At 45.5% G+C, this 14,763-nt stretch overlaps 1 protein-coding gene and 1 long non-coding RNA gene across 14 annotated transcripts in view; one reads left to right on the top strand and one right to left on the bottom strand.

Annotated features, from left to right (window-relative positions):
- LOC121498790 overlaps window positions 1–3,188 on the top strand; it is a 115,962-nt gene extending 112,774 nt beyond the window's left edge. For 2 of the 9 annotated variants that reach the window (XR_005989903.1, XR_005989902.1), the window contains 3 exons: window positions 966–1,079; window positions 1,178–1,288; window positions 1,860–3,183. This is a non-coding gene — a long non-coding RNA (uncharacterized LOC121498790). Of the gene's footprint in view, window positions 1–965; window positions 1,080–1,177; window positions 1,289–1,859 lie in introns of all 9 variants that reach the window. The other 7 variants (XR_005989905.1, XR_005989907.1, XR_005989906.1 and 4 more) reach the window with 7 other exon arrangements.
- ZNF704 (zinc finger protein 704) overlaps window positions 1–14,763 on the bottom strand; it is a 242,056-nt gene that overhangs the window by 68,266 nt on the left and 159,027 nt on the right. The window lies entirely within an intron of this gene.

Raw genomic sequence — 14,763 nt, 5'->3', positions numbered from 1 at the left:
AGAAAGTAACCACGAGAGACTCTTTAACTATAGAAACAAACCGAGGACTGCTGGAGGGGTGTTGGGTGGGGGGACGGGGTAACTGGGTGATGGGCATTAGGGAGGGCATGTGATGTGCTGAGCATTGGGTGTTATATATGCAACTGATGAATTACTGAACTCTGCATCTGAAACTAATGATGAGTATACTATATGTTGGCTAATTGAATTTAAATTAAAAAGAAGGAATTATAATTTTTTTTGCATTGCCAAAATCTACCACTACATTTCAAAACAATTATTGAGTGTCATGAACTGGATTTCTGATGAAGAGTGAAAAGAGGAATAAATATTAGTATAATCAGAGCATTTTTTTTACTTGGATTACCCTTGACTTTCCCACTGGCCTTGGAGATCATGAACAACAACAGTAACCAAAAGTCAAAAGAATATATTGTTACTGATTCAATTAACCTGTATGTCTCCTAGAGTATTTTTATTATGCTATGTGAAATTTACCAGATGATATGGTCTTGTGCTGAGTTGTGTTTTTGTTTTTATCTTTGTTTAATTTCTTTTGGTACAGTACTATCTAATTACTGATTAATTGGTGCTGCAAATTCAAATCCTTATAATTAAACATGAAGAGATGATATACAAAGTAGAATTTGTTACACTTTGAGAAAACTGCTGCAAAGCCCTTCTGGTAGATTTAGATTTGTTGAGAGGGGGAAAAAAAACCCTCTAGAAGTGATGTTAAATATTCTTTCCTAATTTGAAATTGAATCTGCTATTGAAAACCTTATCAATCATGTTTGCAAAAGGCCAAGAGCTTTCTCAATCTCTTTTTTTTCCTCAATTAATCTTTCCTCTCAGACTTAGTTGAGTATTATGGAACTTAATATTTAAATTAAAAAAATAATATTTAAATTCATTTAAAATAATAGTAATATTTGTTGTCATTCTATATATGATTTGTCCCTCAGATTGACCTGATTTGGATGGATGAATAGCATTTCAAGATGAGAGACACACATTTCAGGCAAGAAAAGAGTCCTATATGAAGGATGCAGTGGGTGATGAGAGAGGACAGAGCCTGGGTCAGTTCATGGGGTCCCATGTGCCAGGCTAAGTGGTGTCACTAGCAAGGGACCCTTGCTTACAAGGCCAGCTATTGTTTATGTCGTATTCTTTTAAGCAGAGAGAAGCCATTGAACATTCCTGAGCCTGAAAGAGAGAGAGAGATAATCAATCTGTATTTTAGAAATGGATCAAAATTGAAGATGTATTGAAGATGAAGAAACTAAAGGTGAGCTATTTAGCTATTTTTAGTGAAGTCTTAACCTAAACTCAAAGTATCAGATTAAGCAACAGCTATTCTTCTATGAAAAGAATATTTAGTCTAAGAGTACAGAACTCCCTTGATATCTGCTAAGGATGTGCCTGGACCTCTCTGGGAGAGGTGATAAAGGTAATGGTTAAGAGTGCAGGCTCTGGAGTTAGTTAGGTCATGGGGCTTCAACTCGACTCTCTGCCATTACTAGCTGTGTGACCTTGGATGAATCACGTGACATTTCTGAATCTCTGTTTCTTCATCTGAAAAAGGAGGATAAAAATAGATCTGTTGAGAAGATTAAGTGGGAAAACATACCCAAGCACCAGCACACAGCCTCATCCCTTGTCAGAGTTTCATAGACGTTAGCTATTATTAACCTTCAAATTCATGAATATGCCCATAGCATATATCCCCCGTGAAAGACGGCAGTATTACATAGCTTCACTTGCTCTTGTTAGGCACCAGCACTAGCAGTTGTTGCCTTTTTTTTTTTTTTTTTGGTGGTGGCGGTGTTATTTTTCATAAAGAACAAAACTGTTTTAAGTTCTTAGGAATTACTCTGTAAGAGGTGGCAACTGGCACATGGAGGAGCAGCTGCTGGGTCCCTTGCTAGAGCTTCACGTTGATGCCTTGGCAACGATCCAGCTCATGACGTCATGGCCCTTGAGGACTGTTCACATAGCCTGGAAGGTGGTTTGGAGTTTATGTTTAAGAATTTCTGCCTCCCATTTCGACTCTTGGAGTGCTAGCTCTGCGCTAGGGGCTCTTCTAGAAACTGGAAGTACAGTCTGAAGAAAAATCAGGCAGTTTCTGCCTTCCTGAGCTCTAGTCTATTGAAAAACCAGTTCTGGGACACCTGGGTGGCTCAGTGGTTGAGTGTCTGCCTTTTCAGCTCAGGGCGTGATCCTGGAGTCCCGGGATTGAGTCCCACATCGGGCTCCCTGCATGGAGCCTGCTTCTCCCTCTGCCTGGGTATCTGCTTCTCTGTGTGTCTCATGAATAAATAAATAAAATCTTAAACAAAAAAAAGAAAAAGAAAAACCAGTCCTTAATCAAAGATATGACAAATAAACATTAAACAGTAGATGGGACAAATGCCAGGAAGGAGTGGTGTGGATTTGATGAGGACCTACCTGAGACTGCCAGCTGAGGGGAGACCTCTTGGCTAGGGGGAGACCTTCCCACCGAGGGGGACTGGCAGTGAGCACTGGTGAGTTGTGAGTGAGCTGTGGGCTGGGTGGAACAAAAAGTATGGACAAGGCCGCCTTTCGAAGGAATAGAAAGGCTGAGCACGGTGTGTTGTGCACTTGGAGAGGGGACGGCCCAGGTGGGGTCTCTGAAGTCCCGTTCAGGTTTTAATTCTTATCTTAAAGGCCCTGGGAATCACTCAAGTGTTTCAAGGAGAGTGGGGTTGGAGAGGTCAGGGAGGTTGGGGTGATGCTATCAGATTTATTTTCCAAAAGCTTGCTCTGGCTGCCGTGTGGAAAATGAGTTTCTTAGTTTGACAACCAGTCTTTTATCTGAGGACCTGACTGCCTGCTGACTGTGGCAGCAGGTTGCAGAATGACATCATCTGCGACATGAAGAGGCAGTCAGGAGAGTGCGCAGCACCAGCGGCCTCGGCCCTAGGCCGTGGGTCTTATGCTGGCCTGGCCCTGGGCACTCGGCCGTGGCCTTGCTTACAAGGCCAGCTATTGTTTATGTCGAAAGAAGCCTTTTTTTCTTCTTTTGAGCCACTTCATGCCTGAATGCCATCTGTTTGGAGGGTGCATGCAAACATGGTCTCCCCTGGCTAACCCACCACCTAACAGAGAAATGCTTTACATCCTGGAGAGCCATAAAAGACATTTATCTGCAATTAAAGTACTGTAGTAACAAACGGAAATAAAAATGAATAATACATTCGTTAGATTAGCAGTAATCCAGTTCCTTAGCAACTACCGAAATCTGCTGTCTAGACCAAGTTCAATTACTTTTAAAACTTGTGGTAATCCTAAAACGAGGAATAAAGTCTGAAAATAAAATCTCTTCAGGAAGGCCACAGTAACCATCGCCAATCTTAGAATTCTGGGAAAGCTTTTACTAAAAGTTTGGAAAACTGGGTTCAGTTAACTTTTAAATGTGATTAAAAAGCATGAGGCTTGGGATGCCGGGGTGGCTCAGTGGTGGAGCATCTATCTGTCTTTGGCTCAGGTCGTGATCCCAGGGTCCCGGGATCGAGTCCCACATCTGGCTCCCCATGGGAAGCCTGCTTCTCCCTCTGCCTGTCTCTGCCTCTCTCTCTCTCTCTCTCTATGTCTCTCAAAAATAAATAAATAAAATCTTAAAAAAAAAAAGCATGAAGCTTTGTTTCCTCTCTCAAGGTAGCTGGTAGCAAAAGTGGTCAATGTTAACTCCTCCAATTTAAATTTGGCTGTTGTTTCTTTTAAGACTATAGGGAAGATTACGGAAGCTGCCTATTGCAATGAAGTGTCCCATGGCCTTGATCAAACAAGATGGGAAAATTAGAGCAAACACATCATAATACATAGGCAATATAGACCAATACTTCTAAAGCTGCCCGTGGTGAAGGATCGTTTTGATTTTTTTTGATTTTTAAAAAAAATATTTAAATTCAATTAACATATAATAATGTATTATTGGTTTCAGAGGTAGAGATCAGTGATTTGTCAGTCTTATATAATATCCAGTGCTTGTCACAAGTGAAGGATTATTTTATTTTACTTTTTAAAGATTTTATTTATTTACTTGAGAGAGAAACCACAGAGACAGAGGCAGAGGGAGAGGAAGAAGCAGACTCGACACTGAGCAGGGAGCCTGATGCAGGGTCACATCCCAGGACTCTGAGATCATGACCTGAACTGAAGGCAGAGGCTTAACTGACTGAGCCACCCAGGAGCCCTGTGAAGGGTCATTTTAAAGAAATCTCTAATCTGTCATGGATTGATACTTCTGTAAACTACAGAAAAGCCCTGGCCCATGGCAGTTGGGGTTCTATCATCCTGCTACACGAACCTGTAAACTATTGCTTCTCCTCAATTTCTGCACCTAGGTCATGGGGGACTGGTAGGAGAGTTTGTAGACTGTCACTGGCCTATGTTGAGTAGCATGGAACCAGGCAATTGCTTTGATATCCAATTCATTTTTTCCCAAAAAGACGATATTCAGTCCTGTTCCTTTCTTTCTCCCACCTGCTGCTCTTTCTTCTTGGATCCTCCCACTGTGACTTCTCTCCTGGCCCTTGTCACTCTGCTCACTGGGCTCCATATGCCATTATGAATAGCCACTCACTTACCCTCTCCCCTTTTACTGTACCTGGGCTTTCCACCAGGGTCACTCCTCCTTCTCATTGGAGTTACCCTGTCACCACCACTGTTGGCCTTTGACCTGCCTCCCCTAAACCATCCCTCCCCTTGAATGCAGAAACCCGAGTCCCCAGTGGCTCAGCTATGCAGCTGTTTTCTCTCTCTCCCTGTTTGAGCATTGACCAGATCGTCTATGAGCACCTCTCTCCCCTAAAAGTCACCAAATATTTTGGCACATAAATTATAGCCATTATTGGGGTGCAGTTGGTTAAGCATCTGACTCTTGATCTTAGCTCAGATTTTGATCTCAGGGTCGTGAGTTTAAGCCCAGAGTTGGGCTCCTGGGTGGGTGTGGAGCCTACTTATTAAAAAATATTATAGGCATTATGTTTACATCATCTCGAATTATGATCCTGGGGATATAGTCAAAGCATCCCACATCCTAACTTTGTAGTTCCTGTTCCCTTCATACCAACAACATTCAGCAGAGTCCTGACCTTGATGGGAAGGACACTACAGTCTGATGGACTAGGTTTAATTCCCCAACAATTGCATTTACCAGCAGAGTGATGTCAGGCACATCATGTAGTTTTGTATAGCTTCATGTTCCTCATTTATGACATGTGAACGATAATAACAGCAACCTCATGAGGTTTTAGAAGAATTAAATAGTATGTGTAAAAAATATCTGGCATATACTAAAGACTCAATTAATAGTCATTGTGTTCATTATCCCTTCCCCAAACTCTTATTTCAGTGAACTGTTCTCCAATTAAAAACCCAAATTTTATCTACTGAAGTATTTATAGGTGAAGTAGCATGAAAATTAGGATTTGTTCTAATACACTACAGCCTCCCACTCTCCCGCCCCCAAAAATGTGAGTTGGAGGATGAGTAGATGAAATCGAATGGGTAAAATGCTGACAACTCCAGAAGCAAGGGGATGGGCACTGAGCGCTTCATTGGGTCATTCTCGCACTTCTGTGCTCACTTGAAGCTTCCATAGTCCAAATAAAAACGGAGAACACAAATCAGATTTTGGCCATCACCTGTTATTGCTCTACCCCAACCTCACGTTCCTCCTTTCCTTCTAGCTCACACTGTCTCACTATGTCTGCACTCCCATCTCCCAGGGACAGCCAGTCTTTGGCTTCCTCCATTTCCTTCCAGGTCACCACCTTGCCGCTGCCTACTTTCTTCTCTACTGTTTGGGGTTCACCAGTTGACCGCCTGGATGCATCTCTCACCAGCAACCTGCATCCCTAGCCTTTCCAGCCTTTTGCTTCATTGGTCCAGAACAACCAAACCCTGGCTGGGTTTCCCCTGGCTGTTCTTTCCTCTTCTGCCGTGGGGTGGCCAAGCGCTGATGGAGGACACCAAAGATTCTCAGTGGACCAGACCTCTGCACAGACCCTACCTGTGCTTCATCCCTCAGATCCTCCGCCTGCCTTGGGTCAGCACCTATTCCCATTCACACTTGCAATTATTCTGTCTTCACCTCTTTACACACCCAAACAGCAGACACTCTTACCTCCTACCTTATTGGGAAAATTCAGGCCACTGACCCTGAGCTTTTTACCTCCCTTCTGCAGTCTCAAAGGTAGGTGGAGGTGTTGCTTTTTCCTCTTTGCCTCCGCCTGTACTCTCCGCACCTGCCTCTGAGGCCTTGCTCCTCCCTCCCGTTCGCACTGGCTTTTCCCTGGGTCTACTGACAGCCCAGATGTCTTCCCAGCTGCACACAGGGACACGGAGCAGGGATGCACAGAGCCGTAGAAAAGAAATGAGGGTGGTTAGAGCACAGAAGAGAGGAGAGACTCTCAAGGAGGGACAGGTTAGCAGCTTCAAATGTGGGAGACAGGCCAGCCCGGATCGGGATCCTCAGGGCTCCCCGGGACTAGCCGTGAAGAAGCAGGCAGCAACCTTAGCAGGAGCAGAAGGGGGATGGCTGTGGCTCGAGGGGTGAATGGGTACCAGGAGGTGAGAAACTGTGACTGTAGGTGACTATCATCTATCTATCATCTATCTATCATCTATCATCATCTTTTATGTATGTATGTATGTATGTATGTAGGTAGGTGATTCTTTAAAGAAGCCTGGCCATGAAGGAAGAAGAGCGTGGTTCTTTGAGGGAGTTAAACTCTTTGGGTTTTTTTCTGCTTCAGAAGAATGGAACTCCAGCACATTCCAGGAAAGAGCCACAGCACTGGAGAGGTAGCAGATACAGGAGAGAAAGGCTTATGAAGGGACAAGGCTGCCTTGGAGTGGGGTCCCCAGCTTGGGTGGAGTTCTCTTTAGATGAAGGAGGAACAACTGGCCTTTGGAAGGGGAGCATGGAGAGCAGCCGTGGCCTGGGTGCGGGCACATTTGTAGGTGTGGGGCTCCGAAGCTGGTGATGTTCCTGGAGGCAGTGGCTCTGACCCCTCCTCGGAGGGCAGCGCGGTCCCCTCCCGAGGCGGGGGGCGGGGGGGCTCTGGTGTGCTAAGGGTTTCAGAGGAGACCCACACGCTCGCAAGCTTGTCGGGCTGCAGCGCCAGCTCTGCTGAGGATGCAGCCGTGGGGTCTGTCCCAGTGAAGTGACCACAGCTCCAGGGGCTGAGCCCCGAGTCAGGGCGGGGGGCTGCAGGGGGCTGAGGGGGAGCAGCCTGAGATCCTACCGAGTCCCACACAGAGGTGTGCTGGAGGCTGGGGACAGAGGGGCTGCAAGCACGGGGAGGAGGGGGCGAGGGCGGCAGGCGGGGTCCCCGGGGGCCCCATCCAGGGGGTGGCAGCCCGGAGCAGGAGGAGGAGCTGTCCCCATGCAGGGGGTGGCAGCCCTGAGCAGGAGGGGAAGCTGTGCCCATCCAGGGGGTGGCAGCCCCGAGCAGGAGGGGGAGCTGTCCCTGGGGAGCCTGCAGTAAGGAGCGAATGGGCAAGGCGGCGGCAGTGTCCCAGGGCACAAGGCGGAGGCCTCGCTGAGGCAGAAGGTTTGCACAAGTGAGGAGAGGAGAGGGCTGGTCCACGGCCGCGGACACGGAGAACCACATTCTTGGGAGGTTCCCCACAGCCTTCGGGGTGAGGTCCGGCCCTGGAGCAGGGATCGCTGGGCTCTCTCTAGCTGTGTCTCTGCAGCATCTCCCCACCCCCCACAAGGCACCCTGCGGGGCAGCTCCACACTCCTGGCGGTTCTCCATAACCTCCTCCTCTCCACACCTTTGCACAAGCTTCGCCCTCTTCGTTCTTGCCTTTGCACCTGGCCCACTCCACTCCCCTCCCACACCAGGCTCAGTCCCACTCCCAGGAAGCCTGCTTGCACCTGCCAAGAGGTGCCAGGGGCCTCCGCTCCTGCGATATATCACCTGGGTTGCTGGTGCTCTCACCTCCTCCCACCTTCCAGACCAGGACTCAGTCTGGCATCTATTTCTAACATCTGGTACAAAACCTTGCCTAAGGTACATTCTTAATAAACTTTTTCCCCCCCCTGACAAATTGGCACTAAGTAATGGTGGTTCAGAGTTGCTGAGGGATGGCAGGGAGGAGCACAGACACTTCTGTCGTTGTTCTGTGTTCATTCTCTCTTTCTCATCTTATTAGATCTGGTAATTTATTCATTTCCTTTGGTGGAAAACAATTCCTCAAAAATGCAGCTATTAAATTAATCATTTATATAAATTTTTTTACTGGGCCTAAAAGATGGTGGCCTATCTATGCAGAATTGATTTTGTTCCAGTGTCTGTGATAATTCTTCTATATTCACACAGGCTCACAGACCTATCAGTGAACTCTAGAACGGCAGCAATAACATTATTAAATAATAAGTTCCAAGTCCCCTGAAAACAATTCTGTGTGTAATCTGGACTTCTTGATGTGAGCAGGCTGCAAAGTGTAGTTCAGGGAAGCATTGTGAACATCCCCCGTTGGCCTTTGCGCTTTGTAGGTTTGGCGCTTTTCATTGCAGCTGGCATGTTTTCTGGGAGTCACCAGGCCGGTCTCATATCCATGAGGTTCTCTCTGAACACAAAGCCCTCTGTGCACTTGGGATGCCCTTCTGGGGCTGCCATTTAGGCACCAGGGGACAGGAGACCAGAAGGAACATATCAGGTTCCCTTCCTGATAGTGTGTGTATGTCTCTCTCCACGTCTCTATGTGGGGTGATGTCCTGTGTGGATCTGTGTGTGAATGTTTCTGTGTGTCTGTATCTGTGTGCCTATCTGTGTGTCTGTGTCCTGTGTGTATCTGTGTGTTTGTGTGTGTGAATGTCTGGGTGTGTCTGTGTGTCTGTGTGTGCTTATCTGCGTGTCTAGGTCTGTGTGTGTATCTATACGTGGACACCATGCTGTGTGCACAGGTGTGTTTTGTGTGTGGAGGTGGAGGTGATAGGAGAGGGAGATGGCTGTGCCCTCAGGCCCTGTAACTCACCCATGGGTGGCCAGCTTCTTTCTCCCCAGCTCTTTGGGATGGGAAAATCTTTGCTGGCTTCTTTCTGCTGTACGAAACGTCTGCTGCTTCTCAGCAATGGCCAAAGCAAAGTTGTTAGACTCTTTGAAAAGAGCGTGTGGATGTCTGAGGAAGCATTTAGTCAGCTGAAGTCCTGGGGAGTACTTCATCATGAAGGGCTTCCATGTGAGCAGGGTCTACCATATGTACAGGGTCTCCATGTGAGCAGGGCCTCCAAGTGAGCAGGGCCTCCATGTGAGCTGGGTCTACCATAGGTACAGGGCCTCCATGTGAACAGGGCCTCCATGTGAGCAGGACCTCCATGTGAGCAGGGCCTCCATGTGAGCAGGGCCTCCATGTGAACAGGGCCTCCATGTGAGCAGGGCCTCCATGTGACCTGGGTCTACCATAGGTACAGGGCCTCCATGTGAGCAGGACCTCCGTGTGAGCAGGGCCTCCATGTGTCCAGTGGTGGTGGGGCCCAGGCTAATGGGGAGAAAGTGCACTGGGTCACTCAGGCCATCTGCGGGAACAATGCACCTGAGAAATGCCGTAGCCATCCTCAAGAAGACAACTATAATCAAAATTGCATCTCTCTCTTATGTTAGTGCCTCAGCCGGGCCATTCCAGATACCAGTCGGTATCATTATATTACTGCTTCGAGGCCTCAAATCTTTTTAGGCCTCAGGGATAGAAAGAACTCCCAGCTGTACTTTATGTTGACCATACTTCAGTTGGGAGAAAACAAATCCAGGGTTTTCTAGTTTGCAATTAAAGAAAAATAAGATAATTTATTCCCTCTAGACGTAAAAAAAAATAAGATTAAAAAATACTGGATTTCTTATTTCTGCTGCTTCTCTTACCTGAAAATAGTAACATTATTATGTGGGCTAGAAGTGACGGTTGTAGCCATTTTATCTTAATTGTTTTCTCAAAGAGAGAGGACTCATATTGTTTCCAACCAAGTCACCCACCAGGCTCCCTGGGAAAGCTCTCCATCTGATATAGCAGGTGTGGAGTCATCTCTGCCCACATGTTGCAAAGGCACTGGGGTACGAGCTCTGTGGGAAAGCCCTTCCCATCCAGGAGCAGCCAGTCAAGCTGGGCACAGAACTGTCAGACATGGTCAAGCTCATACTCTAGGTTGAGGCTCATTTGCTCTCATACTCTAGGTTGAAGGTGAATTTGGACTTCTAAATATATTTTTGAATTTTGATTTATTTCATGTTTAACCTGTCTGGGACCTGCTTGTAGACTTTGTCCACCTCTGGCTACTCCATGGTAGGGCTGATGCCTCCACTGTCTGAGGCTATGCAGAGGGGAACAAACTGGTTAGGGAGGTAAGGGGGATTAATCCCTTGTAAGCTGCTTAAGTTCCAGATTTGGCTTAAAAAGAGAAAAAAATTATAATATTTTTTTCAAAACCCTCGTCTTCTTTCTAATAATAGCTAATATTTATTGAGCACTTCCAATGCTGGACACTTTATGTACACTATTTTAGATTGCTACCATGGGTTGCTATTATTTCCCCATTTTACAAATACAGAGACTGGTGTCTGCCTAAGGCCACTCGGCCAGTCAGCCAGGCCTGCCTTATTCCAGGGGCCAATGGAGTCTTCATGCCACACACTAATGCTGTTCTCATGATCATCTCCCTAATCTTGTTTTAAATTTGAGGCATACATGCCATCTTCTATAATTGAAACGTATTTGTAAAGCAAATGCAATTCATTTTAGATTATGCAATTCTTTTCTCTATTACATTTAAAGTAATCTGGGGCGCCTGGCTGGCTTAGTTGGTTGAGCCTCAGAGTCTTGATCCCGGCTCAGGTCATGATCTCAGGGCCATGAGATTAAGCCTGGCAACAAGCTCCGCACTCAGCAGGGAGTCTACCTGAGATTTTCTCTTTCTTCTCTCTCCTTCTGCCCCTCCCTTCAGGCATGTGTGTTCTCTCTCTCTAAAATAAGTAAATCTTTAAAAAATAAATACAATTCTCTTATAATAAAAAAGATTTCTTTTAGCCTGGGTGGCTCAGTGGTTGAGTGTCTGCCTTCAGCTCAGGGTGTGACCTCAGGTCTGGGGATCGAGTCCCACATGCGGCTTCCTGCAGGGGAGCCTGCTTCTCCCTCTGCCTATGTCTCTGCCTCTCTGTGTCTCTCATGAATAAATAAATAAAATCTTAAAAATATATATTTTTTATAGATGTGAATGATTCCAAATTGATGAAAACATTCCAAATTGATGAAAACTTTTAGCATGTAAAAGATCAAGTTGACAAAAAAAAAGTAGATGAAATTATGGGTTTATCACTCATTAAAAAAGAGTGTTTTGCTTTGAAAAGGATTCTATATGGATTTCTTTAATGGGGTTCTTATAATATGCTTAAAATGTTTTGAATGATTAAACTTCAATTTAACTCACATAACCAAATCCTGACCCCTCCACCAATACCTCCTTCATACTGTTAGGTGGAACCGTGTGAAATTGCTGACATGCACTATTTTTTTTATCCACAAAAGTAGCAGTTCCATCTGATATTTGCTCTTATTTAAACATTTATCTTTCATTTCACAGGCCAGAAGTGAGCCAATTTATCCTCATTTTAAATTGATTGTTTCAGATCAATGAGCCAGACAATAGTTCTCTTTCCTAAGGTGTCTACTGTAGGTGATTTTATTTCTAGAGCTGACTTTTATTGAAGGCAATCTATTTATATAGTTCGAGCAAGCCTCAATTCGATAATATCTACAGTGTGCAAGGTATTGCTTTAGGCAGATTCCTTTGCCCCATACTGGTCAATGTGCTACATAGGCACTCGGGATGTCCAGGTTTTGGGAACAAATGGAAGTATCTATGTTGCCCTTGGGAGAATTCCCATACACACAACAATACTGGCTCTATTTCCTGTGTTGTTTCATTTATTTTTTACCCATCCTACCAATATATGTCCCAGTCAATCCATCCAACTCTTATTTGATGACAGATCAATTCACACTGTCTTGTCCCTAGAAAATGGTAATTCTATCATTCTTAAATTTGTTTGTAACAGTACAGTCCAATGACTATGAAATCAAACCTATTTGTTGAAACACCCAAGGCCGAACAATTGCACATTTAGCTATGTATACTCTATGCACAAGGAACATGACTTCCCCCAAAGGAATAAGCAAGAGAAACTGATATAGTGAGGAGCACAATGCAGAGGTTACTGCTGGGCATAACAGCAGATCAGTAATGTGGCTGATTGGCTACTGGCCAGGGCATATCTAGTTTCCTGTAAGAAGAGGTGGACGCATACGGGTTAGTGATGCCAAAACGGGGCTTAGGCTAAAGCCGAGGGAGGTCCACAGTCTAGGGAAAACATCGCAGCTACTGTTTCACATTTCTTCTGAAAACAATATAAATGGCTTATAAGCTTAGGATGCTGGAGTTAATATTTAATGTAAAAAGCATCACTAAAAACGCTTGTGTAGCTATCAGGTATAAATAATAATTTCCACCGCTGCTGGTAATTTTTCACTCATTTAGGTTGTCATATTAGCGGAGCAGCGGTTTATAGGTGCACTTACTGTAACAGCATGTTGATTAAACCATGGTGGAATTACCAATTCAATATATCTTCAAATCTACGCTATTCTGAAGTTCTAAATATTTCAAATGCAAATAGGCCTCTATTAGTCAACAGCTCAGTGGTTACCTATCTGCTTTCCTTTTTTTTTTTTTTTTAAATCACGGGGAAGACTTATAAATTTGCCTTTCTGCATTCTTGAACCCATGAGCTCACGATAAGGAATTAACAAGCATAGACTACAGAATCTGGATTCACATGAAATTTGATGAGAAAATGATCCAATTAAAAATGATTATAAAAATACGGAGGAAAAAAGCCTTTTTTCAGTATTATATAGCATTAGCTTCATTAACTTTTTAAAAAAATATTATTTATTTATTTATTTGACAGAGAGAGAAAGAGAGAACACAAGCAGGGGAAGCAGCAGGCAGAGGGAGAGGGAGAAGCAGGCTCCCTGTGGAGCAAGGAGCCCGACACAGGACTCTGGGATCATGACCTGAGCCAAAGGCAGATGCCCAACCGACTTAGCCACCCAGGCGTCCCTCCACTAACATTTCTTTTCTTACTTGATATGTTGTTTTTACGAAGGTTCATCCAGCATAGACAGAAATAAGCACCTGCTTTCATTTGTAGGCAGGTAAACTTCTAGAAGAAGTTCAGAGAGGGAGCAATTGTAAAGTCAGTTTGAGTCTGCTGTCCCCAAGACAGGATGAGTACTGTAAGCAACTTCCTGGGGGAGAAGCGTATGGTAGATCGGGTGGGTGGGGCCCGAGAAGGCCTCGGGCTCCCAGGCAGGGCTGACCCCTGTGAGAAAGAAGCCAGGAACAGGAAGATTGGGTAGCTACCAAGTACTTCAGAGCAGTTTTAAGGAAGTCTGATGAGGCATCTGAGCAAGGGTGGCCTGTGTCAGGATGGCCTGGCTCTAGCAGCCCGGTGTGCACTGGGTCGGCCCAGGGAAGCGTGTTCTTGGTGGCTGCAGGGCATCCAAAAGAGCAGCAGCAGGAGGCTCTGCTTCTCTAGAAAGATCTGACTGGTACGCTTCCATGTCCCCCCACCAAGGGCTGTTTCTTTTTGATGATTATGCAATTTAATAAGGGGATGTTGTTTCTTTCAAAGCTCACCCTCGCCCCCACCACCCTGCTGGACCCCTTCACCAGGTGAAGATGTGAGACATTCCTTAAGGACCAGCTGCTGGCCACGTATTTTTCCTGAGCTGGCAGGGGTGATGCTTGCTGTGACGGTACAGAGGAACAAGATGGTTGAGTTAAATAAAACATCAGGGAGGCCTTCTTGTCACCAGAACTTTTCAAAGTATTTGCCCAAGAGTTGCCTTTATGATAACTCCTCTGGATTATGGTCTTCCCTGGGTCAAACCCACGGTGTAATCTATCTCCTTAAATAAATCCTAACAGCTAACTTTTATGCAGTATCTGTGCTATATCAGCCGCTGCTCTGGCCTTTATTTTCGTGAACTCAGTGAATCCTCATTAACAAGTCTATGGGGCCAAGACTATTATTATCACCATTTTGGGGGGTGATGTTCCTGAGACACAGAGATGTAAGGCTGGTGGAGCTGTAGGCAGCTGAATGCCACAGTATGCATTTGCTATGGACTGAATGTTCATGTCCTTTCAAAACTGCTATGTTGAACTTCTAACCGCAGGGTGATGGCATTGAGAGGAACAGCTTTAGGGAAGTAATGGTTTAGATGAGGTCATGAGGGTGGAGCTCCGACGATGGGATCAGTGTCCCTATAAGAAGAGAAGGAGAAGAGGCAGCCTTTTAAGAAGAGTAAGAGTAAGAAGGGAGCCATCTGCAAGCCAGGAAGAGGGCCCTCACCAAGAACCGAATGGTTGGTTTCTTGATTTTGGATTTCCCAGCCTCCAGAACCCTGAGAAGTAAATGTGTGTTGTTTAAGTCACCCAGTCTATGGTATTTTGTTAAAGCAGTCCGAGCGGACCAAAACAGTGATTTTTGCCCAGAATGCCAGGGAAAGAGGTTGGCAAGGTTAGGGAAACAAATCGGGGGCCAGACACATGAGTGCAGTTTGCCACGGGCCAGAGACCAGGGAGGCAGCCACTGTCCAAGCGGGCCGGCTCGGCAGCAGAAGGGTAAGGGCTCACCTCGTGGGTGCACTGCAGCCCCGCCAGGCAGGCAG

This window comes from Vulpes lagopus, chromosome 9, assembly GCF_018345385.1.
Source record: "Vulpes lagopus strain Blue_001 chromosome 9, ASM1834538v1, whole genome shotgun sequence".
In the NCBI taxonomy this organism is placed as follows: Eukaryota; Metazoa; Chordata; class Mammalia; order Carnivora; family Canidae; genus Vulpes; species Vulpes lagopus.
This window is presented reverse-complemented; position numbering and strand designations above follow the sequence as displayed.